Genomic DNA, 20,466 nt, shown 5'->3' with positions numbered 1-20,466 from the left:
CATGATTTCGGGTTTTAGGGTTCTTGGATTCGAATTGGGTAGAATGTATTTTTAGGTTCGGTTTGTGGCCCGCCTTTAACCATAAGACAAGAGCGGGTCTTTTATTTATTTGGTTTAATTATTTTGGTTTGGATGATTTGGATGATTTTGGATGATTATGGATGCAATGATTGAACTTGATTGGGACGATTAATTAATTTTCCATATAAGAACTCGGTTCGATTCATTCGGGTTGGGTTTAAGCAAATAAATAATTTGGCTTTTCTAACTAAAATAAATTAGAAATCGTAAGGTTAAAAGAGGCCGGATTTTCCCGGCGTCGGCTTCCAATGGGCCGGCATACCCAATTCCCTTACCTAGAATCGCCTTGGTGCGCTTAACCAGTTTTTAAATAATTTGGCCTTAAATAAAATTGGGTTTAAATGGAGTCATTTTTATAAAATAAAATTGGAAACGGTCCCATTGCCGAAATAATGGGTGGTGACTCAAAATGTTTTATAAGACCGATTTGTCGGCATTGTATCCAAAAAAGTTTTGTCACCACTGTTCATAAATAAAAATCACCTTTTTCCATTTTCAAAATAAAAAGCTGGCGTTTTTCGGATCGCTCGGGGGCGGTGCGAAAACAGATTGGCGACTCCGCTGGGGATGCATCCACTAATCCCCGATTATTTTTTTAATAACTAGTCGGGTGTAATTAGAAATTAACTCTAAACCTACGTTTTCTAAAATTGGAAATAAAATTGTTTAGAAAGCCGTGGAAAATTCTTTAATCATCCTTGTGTGTTTATTTGCTTTCCTTTATTTTTATTCTTTTAAGTTCTTGCATTCATACTGCATTTCTCTCTTCTCACCACTTTCATCCCTTGGTATCATTGCAAACTTCAGAGGTGGATCCAGCCTAAACCTTGCGTTTTAGGCACATCCACTCGAGAACTAGCAATTTTACCAACCGCAAGCCTAGTACCTTAAAGGTGCGTCAAAAGGAGTAGGCCCATGTGAAAGCCCTAATCCTGTTTGCGGAACCCGGACTTTGTAAAGCCCAATGGACTAAAGCCTTAGTCACTTCCCATAAGGAAAACCTGAGTCTGTTTGCTATTGTTCTATTGCATTCATTCCGAGAGTTTGTTTCGCTAATCTCAAAACCCCTACTGGTTGTCGAGATTAGACCAAATCCTAAGAAACAGATGTCGAAATTTCTACCAACAGAACTCCTGTGTGGGAGAGATAAGGTTGGAAGGCATGCATTTCCCAACTCCCGTTCCCTGCGTGTTATAAACTGTTCACATGCTATAACATTCATTCATCACGTAACGTTTTCGTTTTAGCCATGCATTAATAAGGGCTAATTTTCGGTATGGACGTTTGACCCTTGATTTTGAGAGTGGACCTCTAATTCGTTTTGAATAACATAATGCAATCATTTATAGTGAACTAATACCCAAAAAGAAAAGGGAGTTATAAGGGGGTTGCGATTCCTTTGTATTTTCACATTTCTCGCATTATCTGAAAGTAAGCGTGAGAGTGCAAACAAAATTATAATAAATCAAGATAAGATCCTACTTGGGGCCATCTGTTCCAAGGCAAAAATTAAGGACACCAAAAATAAAAAAAATAATAAGAAATATCCCGCTTGGAAATTCTTTCATTCCAAGGCAAAAATTAGGGACTTGAGAGAAGATAGCCAACTGTAAAATCCAAAAGGAACGGTCAACGATAGATAATGCCAGAAATGTTTGAAGACAAAGTAAAATATTGCCATGTTATTCATACCGAGGTTTAGATCCACTTGTCAAAAATGAGATCTCATCTCCGTACCGGTTATTAGCACATTAGATTTGCAGTCTTCATCCTATGTGCCTCTATTTTTCATGCATGCATGCAGAACCTCTTTAACTCAGGTCCTCTTATTTATCAGCCAAAATTGAACCGTCCCGGGAAATCACTTCGAGAGTTTGGCGTCGACAGCCTGGTCAACGTTTGGTCAAAGTGTCCCCAATCCCTGAGCCTGCTCCGGTTAGTCTTGTGGTTCGTTCAAGTTCTTCGGGTTTGGTTCTGATTCAGATCTAGTTGAGATGGCTGACGGTAATGTGAATGACACTGGTTTTTCTTCGGCCCAGCTAAGGGCTATTACTGAGATAATAGCCGCTGCTTTTACCCTAGAGAGAGCACAGAATCAGGTTCCTCCTTCTTCAAGTAATCAACCGGCTTCTCCTGTAGTTGAGGAAAGGGAGACTCCAGAACCTGCTTTGGGTAACTAAGCATCAGCTGATAATGTTGGTCCAGCTGAGAATGATCTGATTAAGCAGCTAGCAGAACTGAAGGATAAGGTGAAGAAGATGTCTGTCTCGAAAGAAAAGGACCCAGTCACCAATTTCCATGTGGCTGAATATGTCTTGAAGCCCACAAACTCTACTTCTTCCAAGACCTTCAAACATACCCTATTTGAAGGAGATAATGACCCGAGGTCCCATTTGTCCGAGTTCATTCGTGTTGCTCAGATGAATCGATATGATGAGGAGGATGTGTTACGGGCATTTCCTCAGACACACTGCACAAGAGCTATAGGAGATGGTATGACGGTTTGGAGATGGAAATACAGAGAGATTGGGTTAAGCTTCAGACTGCTTTTCTCAAGCACTTCAAGACAGATGAAAGAGATGAGTTTAGTCTTCGTGATCTGGAAAGCCTAAAGCAGGGGAGGGATGAAAGCTTCTCCGATTACTATAGAAGATGGAGGACAAAGCTGTTCATGGTCCAGACAAGGCCAAAGGATCAAGAGTTGATAAGGATTTTTAGTCGAAGCCTGTTACCCTACTTTAAGGAGAGGATGCTGGCTCAGCCTCTCATAGATTTTTCTCTGGTACAAAGGGCTGGACTGAATATTGAAGAGCTATACAAAGAAGAGGAAAAGAAAAACCGGGGGTTTGGTAATTACCGGTCTTCCCACAATGGTCATAATAGGAATGTTGGCAATGTAGCTACAAACCAATCGGGGAGTAGCAATACAGTTGGAGCTGTTAATGAGAGAACCAGAAGGGAATTCACTGATTTGGGTAGACCTTTAAGCACGGTTATGAGGTCCTGAATCAAGAATGGTGTAATGTCAAAGTTACCAATTAATCCATCTAGGCCTATTCAGGGCAAGTTTGTTGATCGAAGCTGTGAATATCATCAATGCAAAGGTCATTCTATCGATGATTGCCACCAGCTCAGGCATGATATATAAAATTTGATAGATAGCGGGAAGATCACCAAGCCTCTTGAGCGTAGCAAGCCGACGCCCGAAAACCATTAAAAGATAGTTGTGATGAGCGTAGTGAACAAGCTCTTAATCCTTCTTTTTGTTTTGTTTTTCTGAATGTTGTTTTAAGAACAATATGGATGGATTTCATTTACTATTTCAATCAATGGGAATGAATTTTGATTACTTATTTTCTTATTTCTCCTGATTGTTATGTTCATGGCATTGATTATACTGCACGCATATTTGGCATAAATGCATTGCATCATTTTGCATTTAACCTAAGCACCACCGAAAATCTCAAAATAATCGAAATCGGATCAGACTTTAAGCTTGAGCTCAGAAACGATCTCCAAGAATGTCTTAAGAGGAATTCAGGAGTTTTCGCCTGGAGTTATGCTGATATATCGAGGGTCAATAAGCCAATTACAGAGCATGTCATCCCTACAGATCCAAATATCAATCCAATGAGACAAAAAAGAAGATGGGTCAGACCAGAGTGGCAAGATAAGATCAAGGCTAAAGTTCAAAAGCAGCTAGATGCAGATTTCTTGGAGGTAGTGCATTACCCTGAGTGGTTAGCAAACATAGTCCCTGTGCTCAAGAAGGATGGGAGACTAAGAGTCTGTGTCGACTATAGCCTCGCCCAAAGATGGCTTCCCTCTTCCACCTATAAATGTTCCGATCGACAGTGCTACAAGAATGGGATGTTATTCCATTACGGACAAAAAAGAGAAAAAAAAAGGAAAAATGATGATGAAATAAAAAAAATGAAAAGAAGAAAAATAATATGATGGTTGAAAAAAAAAAAAAACAAACAAAAGTGAGTCTTTTAAAAAAAAAAAGTCCGTTTTATTCGTTGACTAACAAACAGGTGGCTAGATTTATCGAGCGGAACATTTTCTATCGCTAGGGTGCTCCTCATCACATAGTTACAAACAATGGTTTTCACTTCAAAGCAGACATCATCTTGGAGGGAAATTCAGACCCAACTGGCATGAACCGTTCAGAATTCAGAAACTGTTGGACAAGGGTGCTGCTGAATTGGTCACTTTGGAAGGAAAGCCTTTTAAACGGATCGTTAATCAAGACCAGATGAAAAGGTTCTATGTCTAAGATGATGATTTCGATTGTAAAAAAAAAAAACAATAAAAAAAGGAAAAAAGGGGGGCTAGGTTGAAAACCCGTAAAGGGCGGCCTAGGCAAAAGTTACAGTTTAAAAAAAAAAAAAAGAAAATTTGAGATTAACGCATGGTGCTTAGTTTAAATGCGAAATCTATGCCATGCATTCGTGACATACTTGCGACCAGTTGTTCAATGCCATCAACCTGACTAGAAGGAGAATAGGCGAATGAGTAGTTAGAATGAACGACCATTGTATTAAAGTAGTTTTCCTCTACTTGTGTACGATGTTGAAAGAAGTAAGATCAACAAAGAGCTTGTTTTTCAGATTTCTCTTCCCTTTTGTTTCTGGGGCATGATCGTTGATTATAAGACCTTCCTCTCTGCCTACATGGTCAGCATTTGCTCATTCGTTTTGAAGATGTTTGGCTGTTGGTCCTGCCCGGATATTGGATTCTCCTAGACAGCGATCAGAAGGTCAAATGCTATTTTCTCAGTGATTTCCTTGGACGGATCGATAAAGAGAAAAACCATGAATAAAAATCCCTAGCCCTTAAATAGGTTCATGCATACATGAGGAAATTGCATATTTTATTTCTTTCTGAATGTTGCAGGTGATAAAATGGTCACCTCATCTTTTTCAAAAGTGTAAATCCTTTTTGTTTATGTGATTTCGCTTAGCTTTCGGATTATTGTCTTTTGTTAATTCTGGAACAATGTTGATGGGCATTTATGCCCGCATTAACAAGGTGGACTACTCTTGCAAGTGGGTGGGATGCCTCCTTTTTGTTTCTGTGTTTTTGTTTTCTTTGTGCACGAATAAAGCAAAGTCCAAAAACAAAAAATTTGGAGTCGGCGTGCGGCTTGTATGCTTCAATAATTCATCTACTCGCCACACGGGGGGGGAAAATCACCAAAATCATCAGATACCCTCAGGTAAGTGTTCTTTCAACACTGTATCAGGAAAAGAATACCTGAAAATTTGGGACTAGAAAAATTTGGCAATTTTTGCTAAAATTTCAAAATTTTTTTGCAATGGATAAAAAAAAAAAAAAATTTCAAGGTTATCTTAAAAGATAATATTTTTGGTTCCAGGATGGAATTCCAAACTAGGGGCAAAAATAAAATCTTTTGCCTTGATGCAAAAATTTCAAATTTCAAAGTTCATGATTATTAATACATGGGGGCATGTGATGCTCCAACATCTAATAAAGGCAAGATCTGTTTGTACACAGAAATTGCTCTTTTCTTTTGAAAATGTTTTCAGGTCAACCGGTGATGATTTCTCGAAGCCGTTTGGTCCCACTAAGCAGTGATGATGTATTACGAAGCTGTTTGAATCCTTTTCCTGATTAATGATGATGGATTACGAAGTTGATCAAGACAATCTCAAACCCTCTAAAGCCGATCAGACTGAGCTGAGGAGGTGAACAACAAAGCCGATCAGACTGAGTTTTGCTGTTTTTCTCGATTCTTGATGATGGATTATGAAGCGAATCGAGTCAAATCCTTTTCCTGATTAATGATGATGGATTACGAAGTTGATCAAGACAATCTCAATACCAAACCATACAAGGCCAATCAGACCGTGCTTTGGAGAGGATCACAAAATCCTTCGAGCCAATCAGACCGAGCTTCGGAGGTGACTTTAAGGCCAATCAGACCGTGCTTTGGAGATGATCACAAAATCCTTCGAGCCAATCAGACTGAGCTTCGGAGGTGACTTCAAGGCCAATCAGACTATGCTGTGGAGATGATCACAAAATCCTTCGAGCCAATCATACCGAGCTTCGGAGGTGACTTCATGGCCAATTAGACCGTGCTTTGGAGATGATCACAAAATCCTTCGAGCCAATCAAACCGAGCTTCGGAGATGACTTCAAAGCCAATCAGACCGTTTTTTGGAGATGATCAAGACAACCAAAATCCTTCAGGCCGATCAGACCGAGCCTCGGAGGTGATTTCAAAGCCAATCAGACCGCGCTTTGGAGTTGTTTACAGATCACACAGGAGCCTACAAAGCCGATCAGACTGAGCTTTGGACGTGACCAGATGATCAAGACAATTTCAAATCAAAATCCTTCAAGCCAATTAGACCGAGCTTCCGAGGTATCTTCAAAACCAATCAGACTAAGTTTTGGAGATTGTTACCGATCTGACTGGAGCCTACAAAGCCGATCAGACTGAGCTTTGGACGTGTCCAGATTCAACCCAAGATTGAAGGCGCGTCAGTAGGCCACTTTAACATTAATCGTTTACACAATTAATGATAAAGTGGGGGGGGGGCAAACTGTTGACGTGTATTTTTATGCCCCCGCCTGATCCAATGATGATACGAGGATGTGGAATGAAGGGTTAATGCTACCTAGAAGTCTTTTAATCCAAGGATTTAAATTAAATTGATTTTAAGTGTCTGACTGGGTCATAGCTGCGTCACGCACCTATGTTAGACTACATGCCGTTTTTGTATTAAACGACATGTAGCTCTGGTACAGCAAGTAAGCTGCGTCACGTAGCTAACGACTGCGTCACGCAGCTGTGCTCTGTGCCCTACTTCTATAAATAGATCTTTTAATTCACCTTTGAAGAGACTTTTGACAACTTTGGCAAGCGTTTTTAAAAACCCTAAAAGAAACCCTGCGGCAAGATTCTCCTCCAAAAGCTCTTTTGAGTTCGTTTGAAGGAGAATTGCCATTAGAGATCAATTTTAGGTGAATTAAACTAAAAAGAAAGAGAAAATTAAGCGAGAAAAGAGTGAATATTTAAATCCTTGGTGACGAAGTTTCTGGATCACCGTAACCTTCATTCGTTAAGCCGTTTACAATCCTCAATCTGAGGATTATGTAATTTCTTTACACCTTTTGTGTTTTTATTCATTGATTATTTATTTTATCATTGTTTTAGTAGTTTAGTCTTAATTGAATTGTATTCTGTTTGTTTTTGGTCATTCGAAGTTGCTCTAAAATATATTTAAATAAAAAACGCTTTAAACAAATAATTTAAAACAGAATTTGGATCATAGCAGTTGCATCACGCAGCTAGTAGATCCGTAACAGAGCTGGCAGTTGCGTGACGGAATTGTTCATGTCCGAAATTTTGTTTCTTTTACCCAGAAGAGCTATGTCACGCAGCTATCGGCTGCGTCACGCAACTGTTCTTCAAAGAACAGCTGCGTGACGCGACTGTTCTAGGGTCCAGAAACAATTTTTTATTCTTTCGAAAAAATAATAAATTTTGTACAAAAATAAAATTTAATTTTTCCAATAAATCCGAAAATGGCCAATTATGAATAGATTACAGTTTAATTAGGTTTATTAAAAATATAATTATCCATGATTTCGAGTTTTAGGGTTTTTGGATTCGAATTGGGTAGAATGCATTTTTAGGTTCGGTTTGTGGCCCGCCTTTAACCATAAGGCAAGAGCGGGTCTTTTATTTATTTGGTTTAATTATTTTGGTTTGGATGATTTGGATGATTTTAGATAATTATGGATGCAATTATTGAACTTGATTGGGACAATTAATTAATTTTCCATATAAGAACTCGGTTCGATTCATTCGGGTTGGGTTTAAGCAAATAAATAATTTGGCTTTTCTAACTAAAATAAATTGGATATCGTAAGGTTAAAAGAAGCTGGATTTTCCGAGCGTCGGCTTCCAACGGGCCGGCGTACCCAATTCCCTTACCCAGAACCGCCTTGGTGCGCTTGACCAGTTTTTAAATAATTTGGCCTTAAATAAAATTGGGTTTAAATGGAGTCATTTTTATAAAATAAAATTGGAAACGGTCCCATTGCCGATATAATGGGTGGCGACTCAAAATGTTTTATGAGACCGATTTGTCGGCATCGTATCCAAAAAAGTTTTGTCACCACTATTCATAAATAAAAATCACCTTTTTCCATTTTCAAAATAAAAAGTTGGCGTTTTTTGGATCGCTCGGGGGCGGTGCGAAAATAGGGGCACACAGAGCATGTACAAAGAAACTATGACTCGCTCTATATACCACCAGAGGCAAGTCCATCTGCCTTCCTCGAAGGTGAGATCTTGAAAAATAGTAGTCCAATCTTCAACAGTCGCACTAATCAAATGGTGGTGACGTCGGACATAGACTCGCGACTTATAATCGAATCTCAAATGGTCTGATGGTGGATCCATCACCTAAAGCTTCTCAGAAGCCCATAACTACATGCATTAAAAAAAATAAAAAATGAAATGAATATAAAGCTTGTTAAGTCGAAAACCTGCAAGGGTGACTTAAGCAAAACTTAGAACATTAAAAAAACAAAAGAAAAAAAAGCTCGTTAAGTCGAAAACCCGCAAGGGCGGCTTAAGCAAAAATTAGAGCACATGAAAAAATAAGAAGAAAATAGAAGGGAAAGAAGAAGAATGCATTTACCTGCAGTAGAAACGGACTGCCCATCGGATAAAATATCGAGCTATAGTCCCGAGCATGCTCTCCCAGCCAAGTAAATGTTTCGGCTAGAATAAGTGGTAACTGCATGCGGTGCCTAGCCATCTGCTCTACTATGGACAGTAGCCTAAAGCTGTCGTAGTCGTCAATGCCACTAAGTAGCAAGTACTGACTAAGAATGCAGAAATAGACAAGTGAAGGCCAGTACAGGCTAGTGCAGTGCATACTCAATGCACGATCTACAAGTGATCGCAAGGCCACGACATCAGCTCCAAAGTCATAAGATGGAATCTCATAAACCGGGAAGCAAAAAACAGGCAGAATCAGTGACACAGGTCTATATCCAGCCGGTCCACTACAGGAACTTCTTCTACTACGGGTATTCTCCTAGAAATAATGTTGAATTCCTCGAATAACGGACCAATCTCGAAGTCATTGTGGCAAAATAAGTTGTCCGAAGGAGCAAAACAGTTAATCAACCATTATAGTAATTCGGATTAAACCCTAATGTTCAGGTAGTAGCTTAGCCCGTTGAGCTCAAATGGCATCATCAAATCCAAATCCTCATGGCTAAAACTATGGAACAATGCTTCAAAAGAAGGTGCCAAGGACCGATCCATGAAAAATGGAGAAGAAATGGAAAGTTTAGGGAAGTTTTTGAGTGAAGACTTCGTCTGGAATAAGGAGAAAGAGCTTTTGAAGCATATGGGTGTGTTATGGACTTTTATAACAAAGAATTAAAGGACAGGTTGATAGCTGGTTGCCACAGCAACCTTAAACATTCCTATCTTACCTTCACCACTAATTCATGCATAAAAACTATTCTAACATTAATTAACATTATTAATTTTCATATATCAGAATACCTAATCAATAGATTATCAATCAAATGACTAAAATTATCCAAGTTGGTCAATTATGCAAACATGACATCAAATTCATGCTTAACCATCCTCAACCACTTTAAATCACCTTAAAAGTACTTTTAATCACTTCATTCTCACCAAGTCAGCAACAATAAGCAAGCACTCATACTATAGTTCATGGAAATAAAAAATTAAACCATGGAAAATAAAAAGGAGAGAAAATAACTAACATTTCCTTATGAATCAAAATTCATAAGTTTTCATGCACCTTTAGCTTGTTCTTAAGAGTTTTCTCTCTCTCTTTTCATGGAGCTCGACCATGGATGACCAAAAATGAGCAAGAGGTACCTTATGACTCATCATAAATAGGTGGCAATCAAAGACTTTCAATGTAATTCCTTCCATATCCTTTAGTTGCCTGTTAACACCTTAATCCTTCATTTATTTCTCTTTTCATACAATTGCACTTAAATGTTTTTGATTATTTTATTTTAGTCCTAATTAAACCTTAATCATATATCTTAGGTGTTTAATAATCAATTCATTGAATGATAAATTAAAGTGCTAGCTTAAGGAGCTTCACGTGCTAGCTTCTCATCGTCAAAGCTTAAGCTCATTTAACTTTCTCCCAATTTGATTCTCATGACATAACTTATCTTTAATTTGCATTATAACTTCCAATTAATAGTTTTACATATTAAAACTAAGGTAACCCTAATTATTCTAGCTCTCCAGATAATATTAATTAACACAACAATTAGAATATCCAAAGCTATCAAATTGAGGCTATTACACAGACTGCACTCCAAATGGAATCCTTATAAAAGCAGCAAAGTCTACTGGTGTGATAGTCATCTCGCCGAACAGTAGATGGAAAGTATGAGTGGTATCCATCCACTGCTCCATGAGCGCTAGAATGTTGTAGGGTAGAGTCTGGCCTGCACCCGGGGAAGAGTATCAACAAAACGACCAAAGCCTGCCTCCCGGATGCGCTCCTGCACCCACTCAGGCAGTCGATCAAACCATTCATCGGCTGCATCAGTGTTGCCACCGAATTTCCCGTGCCTCACGCTCTTCTACAAAAATAAACCACTGTAAGTATGCTAATAAAATGCAAAGGCACGTATTTGTTATGTTTTGATGAAAGTAAGCAAGAAAAAAGATGGAAAAGTAGTTGTTACATAGCTATTGTGGCGCAAGCCATAAGGTAGTAGCGCAAAGCCACTACTCAAGTGGCGTGCGCCACTAGTGCTGTGGAGCACGCCATAAGGCTACAGAGTATCCAAACAGGCTTTGAAGGGGCACACGCCATAATGGCAATAGCGCATGCCACACGCAATGGCGCATGCCATAGCGGCCCGCCACAGACCCAAAACACCCACAACGCTTAATCTGGTAAATTCCTACCTAATTTTTGGTTTCTAACATAATGTTTTCATGTTTCTATCCTTAATAATATAGGAAAATAAAAAGAAAGTTCCAAAGTACCTCGATTGTGCCCCAGCAAAGGTGGCTGGGCAAATCATGCTGCAGGCTAATCGCAGTCCCTGTGTTTGCAATAAACTCCTGAAGTTTCATTCCGTTACTCACAAGATGAGTCACGAAATCAATCACCATGTCACTGGGAAGCCAGTCCATGACATTCTTAGCAGCCATGAGTTTCGGTTGCAAAAGGAGCAAAGAAGAGGAAAAGAGAGAATTTGAAAGAAAAAGAGTAAGTTAGGCTGAAAGAAAAAGAATGAGTTAGGTTGAAAGTGACAAATGAGTGTCACTTTCACCTTTTATAAAGGATTAATGGGCCTATGGGCCCGACTTAAGCCTTCAAGCCCAGTTTGACCTAAAGGTCCATTAACCGTGACCAGCTCTCATACTTAGCCGACAACTTGTCAATGACTAGCCGCCTAAGTAGGGGCAACACACTGCTGGCCACAGGTAAGCTACCTCATTTCGCATGCCACAGCATAACTTTTGCCAAGATTGTTTTGTAGGTACCTCCTAAAGTAGAGCATCTCAAACTGTAAGTCCCCTAAGGTAGGAAAACTATAAGTCCTATGAAGCAGGAAAACCAAAGCCCTTCAACGAAGGCACCATCCAAAGGATAACCTCCCCAAGCAGAGCATTTCAGAACCAAGCCGTCCCAAGTGGTGCACCAAATCTGTCTCAAATAGCGCACCCAAGCTGTCCCAAGTGGCGCACCCTTGCCCTTCAAAGAAAGCATTCATTCGTTGAAGCCGTCCCAAATGGCGCAATCATGAACCCATCCTATGTGGCACATCTTATTCCGCATTCCACGTCCAAAGGACAACCTCCCCAACTGGAGCATTTCAGAACTAAGTAGTCCCAGGTGGTGCACCCTTGCCCTTTAAAGAAAGCATTCATCTGCTGAAGCCGTCCCATGTGGCGCATCTCATTCCGCATTCCACCGTCCAAAGGACAACCTCCCCAAGTGGAGCATTTCAGAACAAAGTCGTCTCAGGTGGCACATCCATGCCCTTCAAAGAAGCCACTCATCCATTGAAGCCATCCTAAGAAGCGCAACCCTGAAGTTGTCCCAAGTGGTGGATCTCATTCCACATTCCACCGTCCAAAGGACAACCTCCCTAAGCAGAGCATTATAGAACAAAGTCATCCTAGGTGGTGCACCCTTGCCCTTCAAAGAAGGCACTTATTCGTTGAAGTCGTCCCAAGTGGCGCACCCCTAAAGTCGTCCCAACTGGCACATCTCATTCCGCATTCCATATCCAAAGGACAACCTCCCATAGTGGAGCATTCTAGATTTCTATCAAAGTTGCCGATTGGCGCAGTCATCCGTAGAAGTCGCCAACAATCACCACAATGTAATTTGCCCGCCTGACAATCACCGTAATGGCAATCCACATCAACAAAGCAGCCAAAATGGCGCACCTCATCCATCAAAGTCGTTCATGGAACACAAATCAGGTAAGTGTTTTCTCACTTATGTGTCTACTTTACACTTTGATGATATTTTGCTTAAAAAGCAAAATATTATCAAAGCGGGGCAAATTGTAAATGCTCAAATTTCGCCCCTAAAGCTTCAGTGATGATACACTATTTTTTGTATAAATTTGGATCGAGACTCCTGATCGCCCCGATTTTTGGACCAATGGTCTGTGGCTGAAATTATCTATGTGTTTAACCATTTTTACTTTTTCGAGTTACTGGGCGTTTCACGACGAAACCAGACCCGAGAAGCGCATCAAGTTCGCCCAACACATTACCTGGTGAATCACCTCGTTTTGCATGCTACCCGGTCCGATTTAGTAAAAGTGGGCCTAGTTACCCTGCGGGGTCCATCAGTGACATTTTTGCAACGTCAGCCCTAAATAAGGCCACCTACCCTCAAATTCTTATAAATAGCCATTGGGAGTGAGCCAAAGGACGGTTTTTTTGGAGATCTTAGGGAAACTCTTGTTCTTTTTAAACTCAAACTTAGAATCAAAGGCAACTAGTGTTACCCTTTGATAAAGGTTGAGATTCACTATTCCTCAATCATTAAAAACCCTTAAAGATCAATCAAAAAGTCCCAAAAACACATACATCAATCTTAAATCTCGGATTATTGGATCAAGAGCCAAGTGTTTGGGTTTCTTCATCCATTTTGAATCAATCTTCAAAGAAATCATCGTTGAATCAATCTTCAAAGAAATCATCAAAAGGTAGTTTTTGAGAACCTTAAACCTATTCCTTCATCTTTTTCTTTTCTTTTTCGGTGCTTTAAACACCTATTGTGGATCTGGTTATGAGGCAAACCTAGGATCAACTGTAAGGGGTTGTCTATGCCTCTATGGTGCATGGCCTAAACTAGTGGTGCAAGCCACTACGTGTGGCGTGTGCCACAGGCCGGTGGCTCGCGCCACACACACCAGAAACCCCCTATTTTGACTCATCTTGCACCTGAAGCCTTCCTGATCTGGGAAGGGCTTGCACCACTATTAGGGGTGTATGCCATACCTATATGGTGCACGCCACATCTCCCTATGGTGCCAGGCCCTTTGATTCAGAGGCTCAGTTTGTTTAATAATCAATAAATGGCCCCGATTCTAGAGATCCAGTGGCCAAACCCCAACCTTAAGTCGTCTGGAATGCGTATTTGGCCACACATGGATCAAACGAATAATAAAACAAGATTGATGGAAATGATTGGTGTATTTGTTCACCTTTCAAAATGAACATCAATGCCATGACCTTAAATCTTGATTAACCTTTAAATTCTTATCTTTTAATTAATGTTCTTTACATTTTTTATGTACTTTATTATCCTATCCTTTAATTTTATTCATTTTTAATTTAATGCCTCATGTTTATTATTGTACTAACCCTTTTATTCATTAACCTTGTATTATGAACATGCATCATATTTTTGTTATATGTATGAATGGATGTTTGATGGTGGTTGGCATGTATGATTTATCATTTTATGAATAATGTTTATTTTGTGTCTGCATGTTTTACCTTTCTTATTGTGCTTTAATGTATTATTATTACAAAATGTAAAGAGATCTTAACGAATCTTAATAAGTGCTTGCATGTAATATTATTAGAAAATTGGGAAATTTGGAGGGCAGTGGGTAGATTGTATATTTAGGAATGGGATGTATTCTTTTCTCCTCCCCCTTTCTTTGTGAATGTTTTATTTATGCTTTTATGCTTGAGATTATTTGCATGAGTGTCATTTCTTCAAAATTCCATTAAAACCATTTTTGCATCTTAACTTTAGACAACGAGGAGGCCGGTTTAACTGGGTGATAGGGGTGCCTAACACCTTCCCCTATCGTACCGAACTCTGGGACTCCATCTCTGGTTTAAAACAGAGTTAGTTGATTCCAAAGAATCGACTAATTCGAGAATTTTTCCCTTATAAGGGTGGCGACTCCAAAAAAAAAAAAAAAACTCTTACCAAAGTAATAGAACCATTTTTTAAGGATTAACGAACGGGTTAAATAAAAAAAACCAATTTACTAAATAAAATCAACCAAGCCCGTTCGACACGATTCTTTCCAAAATCCCTACTTTTGGAGAAAATCCACGCGTCCCCACCATTCATCATTGTTGAATGATTGTTGATTTATGTTTTTGTGGATGTTTAATTTTGTTTGTGTTTGTTGATTCTTTATGTTTGGATTGTGGTTTAATTCTTATGAGCTTAATGTAAAGGATCTTAATAGGTCCTATTATTGGTTAAATGTAATAATTTAGGGGATTTGGGAAATTTGGAGGATTAAACGGTAGAATGTATGATTAGGTGATGGTTTGTATTCTTTTCTCCTCCCCCCCTTTCTTGTGGATGATTTACTTTTATGCTTTATATGATCAATGATATACATGATTGACATAGTTTCCAAATAAAGCATTATAACCAATTTTACATCTCAACTCCAAGTTAATCTTATTATTAATTATTGTGATTAATGGACAACTCGGAGGCCGGTTTAAACCAAACGATTCAGGTGCCTAACACCTTCCCAAAACCATACCTAACTCCCTTTGCCAATCTCTGGTTTAAAACTGAGTTAGTCGATTCCAAAGAATCAACTTACTCGAGAATTTTTCCTAAAGAGGGTAGCAACTCTAAAATAAAATCTTACCAAAGTAAGAGAACCATTTTCCGAGGGTCAATAAATGGGTCTAATAAAGGAAACCGATTTATTAAATAAAATAAATCAAGTCGGTTCCTTTTTTCTTTAGCGAAAAAGATAGCATGCTCAACGAGTTTTTACTTTGATTTACGTTAAGTTTTTAAAATTCAAGAGTTTCCCTTAACTAAGCAAAAATTCCTCCCCTTGGCACAAATCTCAAGGCTTATTTATAAGCAGCTGAAGAGTGCTGCCCTAATTTTACAGCTTAGGTGGCAAATGCCACCAGTGGGCCCCAAAATTAAGTCGCTCCCATTTTTACCAAATTGAATCGGGTGACACATAAAATGAGGTGGTGCACCGAGAGACGTGCCAGGTGGATCCAAAATGCTTCCCAGCCCTGTTTCATTGAGAAACGCTCGAAAATGTAAAAATGGTCAAATGCATCTATTAATTCAGCCACGGACCATTGGTCTGAGAATCAGAGCAATCAGGATTCCTGGTTCAATTTTATGTTGAAAAAAGGTTATCATCATAGCGCCATTTTAGGGGTAAAAATTGAGCATCTACAATGACCAAAAGAGTTTATCCCGATTTAACTACTAGAGATAACAAATGAGCTTTACAATGCTTTGCATTACAATTTGCAGTATTAGATGGTCAACACTATAAGAGAATGCTAAACGGTGTACTGTTGAGATGTGTATCGATGAAAGAAGCTAAGAAAATAATGGAACAGATCCACGTGAGGGTTTGCGGCACCCACATGAGTGGAAAAGCTTTAGCAAAGAAGATTCTCAGACAAGGGTTCTTCTAGTCAATAATAGAAAGAAATTGTATTTCTTTTGTGAAAAGGTGTTTCGAATTTTAGATTCATGAAGACTTGAGTCACATTCCACCGTCAAAATTACATCCTTCTATTTTTCCATGGCCATTTGCAACTTTGAGAATATATATTATTAGTAAAATCTCACCACCTGCGTCTAACGGACACGAATTTATAGTGGTGGCAGTCGGTTATTTCTCAAGGTGGGTCGAGGCAGAATCTTTTAAGAATATCGGTGCTAAGCAAATGGCCAAATTCATTGACAAGAATCTTATTTGTAGATATAGGATCCCCCACCATATAGTGATAGATAATCGCGTTCAGTTTCAGGCAGAAGTAAAAATGCTATTAGCAAAATATGGAATCAAGCACCATAAGTCTTCACCATATTGTCTATAAGCGAATAGGGTAGTGGAAGCCACAAACAAGAATATCAAGAAGATTTTGAGAAAAATTGCCGAGAATCATCGCGATTGGGCCAGTAAATTGCAGTATGCTTTGTGGGGTTACAGGACCATTGCCAAGTCTGCAAATAGGGTAACTCCTTATTCTTTGGTTTGTGGAATGGAAGTTTTATTACTGACTGAGATAGAAGTGCAGTCCTTGCGCATAATGATGGAGTCTAAAATTCCAGAATGTCAATGGGCCGAAAGCTTTTATGAAGAATTAACTCTGCTGGACGATAAGAGGCTTAGCACTAGATTTATAGATCAGCTGCACAAAAGGAGAATGACTAAGCACTTAAATAAAAGAGTCAATTCGAAGCTATTGAGAGTATGAGATCTGGTCCTAAAACAGATGAGGCCAAACATTCATGACCCAAGGGGAAAATTTAAGCCTAATTGGAAAGGTTCGTTCATGATCAAGAAAATGTTCTCAAAAGGTGCAGTGAGGCTATTAAATTTAAAAGGCAATGAGTTTATAGAGCCAGTCAACTTAGATAGGTTGAATAAAGTTTATGTATAAGACGAAACATTTATGGCAAAGCCCAATTAATTAAATTCTCCTTTTGTGTTTTTATTAACTTTAATGCTTATTGTGTTAAGTTTTAGTTAGCATGCAAATGATGTGAATTTATATTGCTAAAGTTGAACAAAGGAAACATTTCAAAAATTTTCAAGAAAAAGGCATTCATTCATGATTAGTGCATACATCTGCAAATAAATTACACAGTTAACAATTGTCTAGCACATATTATTAAAAAAGTAGGATAAAGGTGTCTATCTGCCAAGTCCTAGTAAGAATTTAGTGGCCAGAAGATCAACCAACTCAAAATCAGCTCCAACATCAAAATAAGCATATAGCCACAAGTGGTATAGAGAACAAGAAGAACTGTCCACTGGATCTGAAATGGGGAAAGTGGTACGACTAGACCAAGTGGCAATAAAATGAGATACAAATCTCTAGGTGATCAATCCGCCCTCAAACCGAGCATAATCAGGGACAACCTGATGATGACCATACTTCCTAGCCACACGACTGGGGTAACATGCAACCACCATGGTCAATCTACATAAGGGCACACAAAAGCATATATGAAGAGACTATGATTCATTCTATGTAGTCATACATCAAGTGGTTAAGTCCATCTGATGCTTTCAGCTGTGATATCCTAAAAAATGGTTGTTCAGTCTTCAATAGTATCTCTAGTCAAGTAACAGTGGCATCAGATGTAGACTCTTGGCCTGTAATCACACATCAAATGGTCCGATGGCGGGTCCACCTAAAGCTTCTCATAAGCCCATAACTGTAGATGCATAAAAAAATGAAAAGAAAAAGCTCGTTAAGTCGAAAACTTGCAAGGGCAACTTAAGCAAAATTTAGAGCAAGTAAAAATAATAAAAATCATAAGAAATAAAAAGAAAAAGCTTGTTAGGCCGAAAACCCCCAAGGGCAGCTTAAGTAAAAGTTAGAGCACTACACAAAAATAAGAATAAAATGCATTTACCTACAGTAGGAGCGGGCTTCATATCAAACCAAGCTCCAAATCTGGATCCTGAGCATGGTCTCCTAACTAAGTGAGCGTCTCAGTAATAAGAAGTGAAAATGGCATACATCGCCTAGCCATCTGCTCAACTACGGGAACTACCCGAAGGCTGCCATAGCCGTCAATGCCACTCAAAAGCAAATACTAGCTCAAAATGCAAAAATAGACCAGTGGAGACTAGTGCAGACTAGCTCGGCCCATCTCCAAAACATGCTCTACTAGCGGACGCATGGGCATGACATCAGCTCCTAGCTCATAAGTAGGTACATCATAAGCCGAGAAGTCGAATACCAGAAGAATCAGTGAAGTAGGGTCAATATCTAGCCGAGGCACTGCAGGAACTTCTTCAATCATTAGTATCCTCCTATAAATAATACTGAACTATTCGAACAATGGACAGATCTCGAAGTCATTGTACCGAAATAAGTTGTCTAAATGGTCAAAATAGTGATCAACCAATGCAATAATTCGGGTTGGACCCGTATGTTCCGATAATAACTCAGCCTATTCAGCTCAAAGTGCGAGAGTGTATTCCAATCTTCCTGAGTAAAACTATGGAACAATGTTTCATAAATGGGCGCCAAAGTCCAATCCATGAATAAACAAAGAGGGAATGGAGTGTTTTGGAATAAGCCATTAAGTAGTGGCACCACGCCACTACATGTGGCGCACGCCACTAAGGCCAGCAAACAGAACGGTGACTTGCTTTTGAATTTTTGATCAGGGCAAGATCCGCACGCCACTTCTAGTGGTGCACAGGTATTCATTTCAGAGACCAGAATCCTTATTTTAATATAATAAACTTAATCCGGGGTCTGTCCGAGCTTAGCACTAAGCCACTTCGCTTAGACTGTGATTAGAACTCGTCTATTTTCCTAACAATGAAATAAAACACAAGGAATATATGGGAATGGTCATATTTGTTCATCACCCATGATAAACATCAAAGGCTTGAACCTAAATCTTGTTTTATCCCTCAAATGATGCTTTTGAATTTAATGTCTTTACTTTAATACACTTTACTTTTCTGTCATTCACGTTTCAAGTACTTTACATTTGTGTTTTTATTATTATTGTGTTAACCTTCCTAACTTTACATTTAATCATTCTAACATCCCATTTCCATTATATTAATTGTTATGTTTGAGTGTTGCTATTATTAATGTTATGTGAATATTAATATTTATTTGTGTTTTGTTTCTTTTACTATTTATTGCTTTCGTATTATTTAGGCATTATGTAAAGGATCTTAATATAGGTCCTATTAATTGCTTGGTTGTAATAAATTAGTGAGTTCGACAAATTATATGGGGATTGAGGGTAGATTGTATGAATAGGTCATTGGGTTGTATTCTTTTCTCCTCCCTCACTTTCTTTATTTGATTAGTATGTTATGTTTGGTCATTAATATGCTTGTTTTCCATGATTTCATAAAATGTATAAAAATGTTTTACATCTCAATTAAGATTATTAATATTATCAAAATTGTAAATGAATAGACAACGAATGAGGCCAATTTCTAACCAGGTGGACTGGGTGCCTAGCAAATTCCTAAGACCATACTTGTGACATCCCGACCTGGCAAAGTGATCCTAAGAGGGCAGGTAGAGCGAAGCTCCTGGCTAGCTTCTAGGATGGCAGGCTAGCTAGGGTAGTGGAATGCGGGACACAGGAATGAATCGAATCATATATCGAAAAGGGGGAAACTAATCATTAGAGGCGCCTTTTGGTGGAATGGCTAGAGAGTTGGAAGAACTTCAGGGTTAAGCGTGTTCGCTTAATGGAAATTCTAGGATGGGTGACCTCCTAGGAAGTTTCCCATTTTACTTGCAGGACAAAACCGTGCGGGTCTTGCCAATCTTGTATGGGGGATTTGGCTTGATCCAAAGCGGACAATTCCTCTGGTGATTAGAGTCGAGCGTGACAATACTTACCCCCTTATCCAGTCTCTAGTTAAAACCGAGTTAGACATTTACAAATAAACAGGTAATTCGTGAATTTTTCCTAAAGAATGTGGCGACTCTGGAATAAAATCTCTTATTAAAGTAAGAGTCCTTTTTACAAGATATTTTTTAAAGTCATCTTTCTGAGAATCAATGAACAAGTCTAATGATGAAAATTAAAATAAACCAAGTCCATTTTTTTTTTTTTTTTTTTTTTTACAAAAACTCATACAGCATATTCACATATCTAGTGGAGAAGAAAGGTTATGTGCTCAACCTTATTGGGCTCATCCATCTCCTTTTGATTAGACATGGCCACAGTTCTAGAACCGCCGGTTTCAGTTCCGGAACTGAACCGAAAATTGACGATTCCAGTTCCAATTTCAGTTCCAGTTCCTTAACGGTTCCAAAATCAACGGTTCTCAACTAGTTTTCTGGCGAATCGCATAATTGTAAAATAAAAAAATTAA

Source organism: Jatropha curcas, chromosome 6, assembly GCF_041381405.1.
Source record: "Jatropha curcas cultivar XTBG-Jc1 chromosome 6, XTBG_Jcur_1.0, whole genome shotgun sequence".
NCBI lineage: Eukaryota > Viridiplantae > Streptophyta > Magnoliopsida > Malpighiales > Euphorbiaceae > Jatropha > Jatropha curcas.
The sequence above is the reverse complement of the archived record's forward strand: the minus strand, read 5'-3'. Positions refer to the sequence as shown.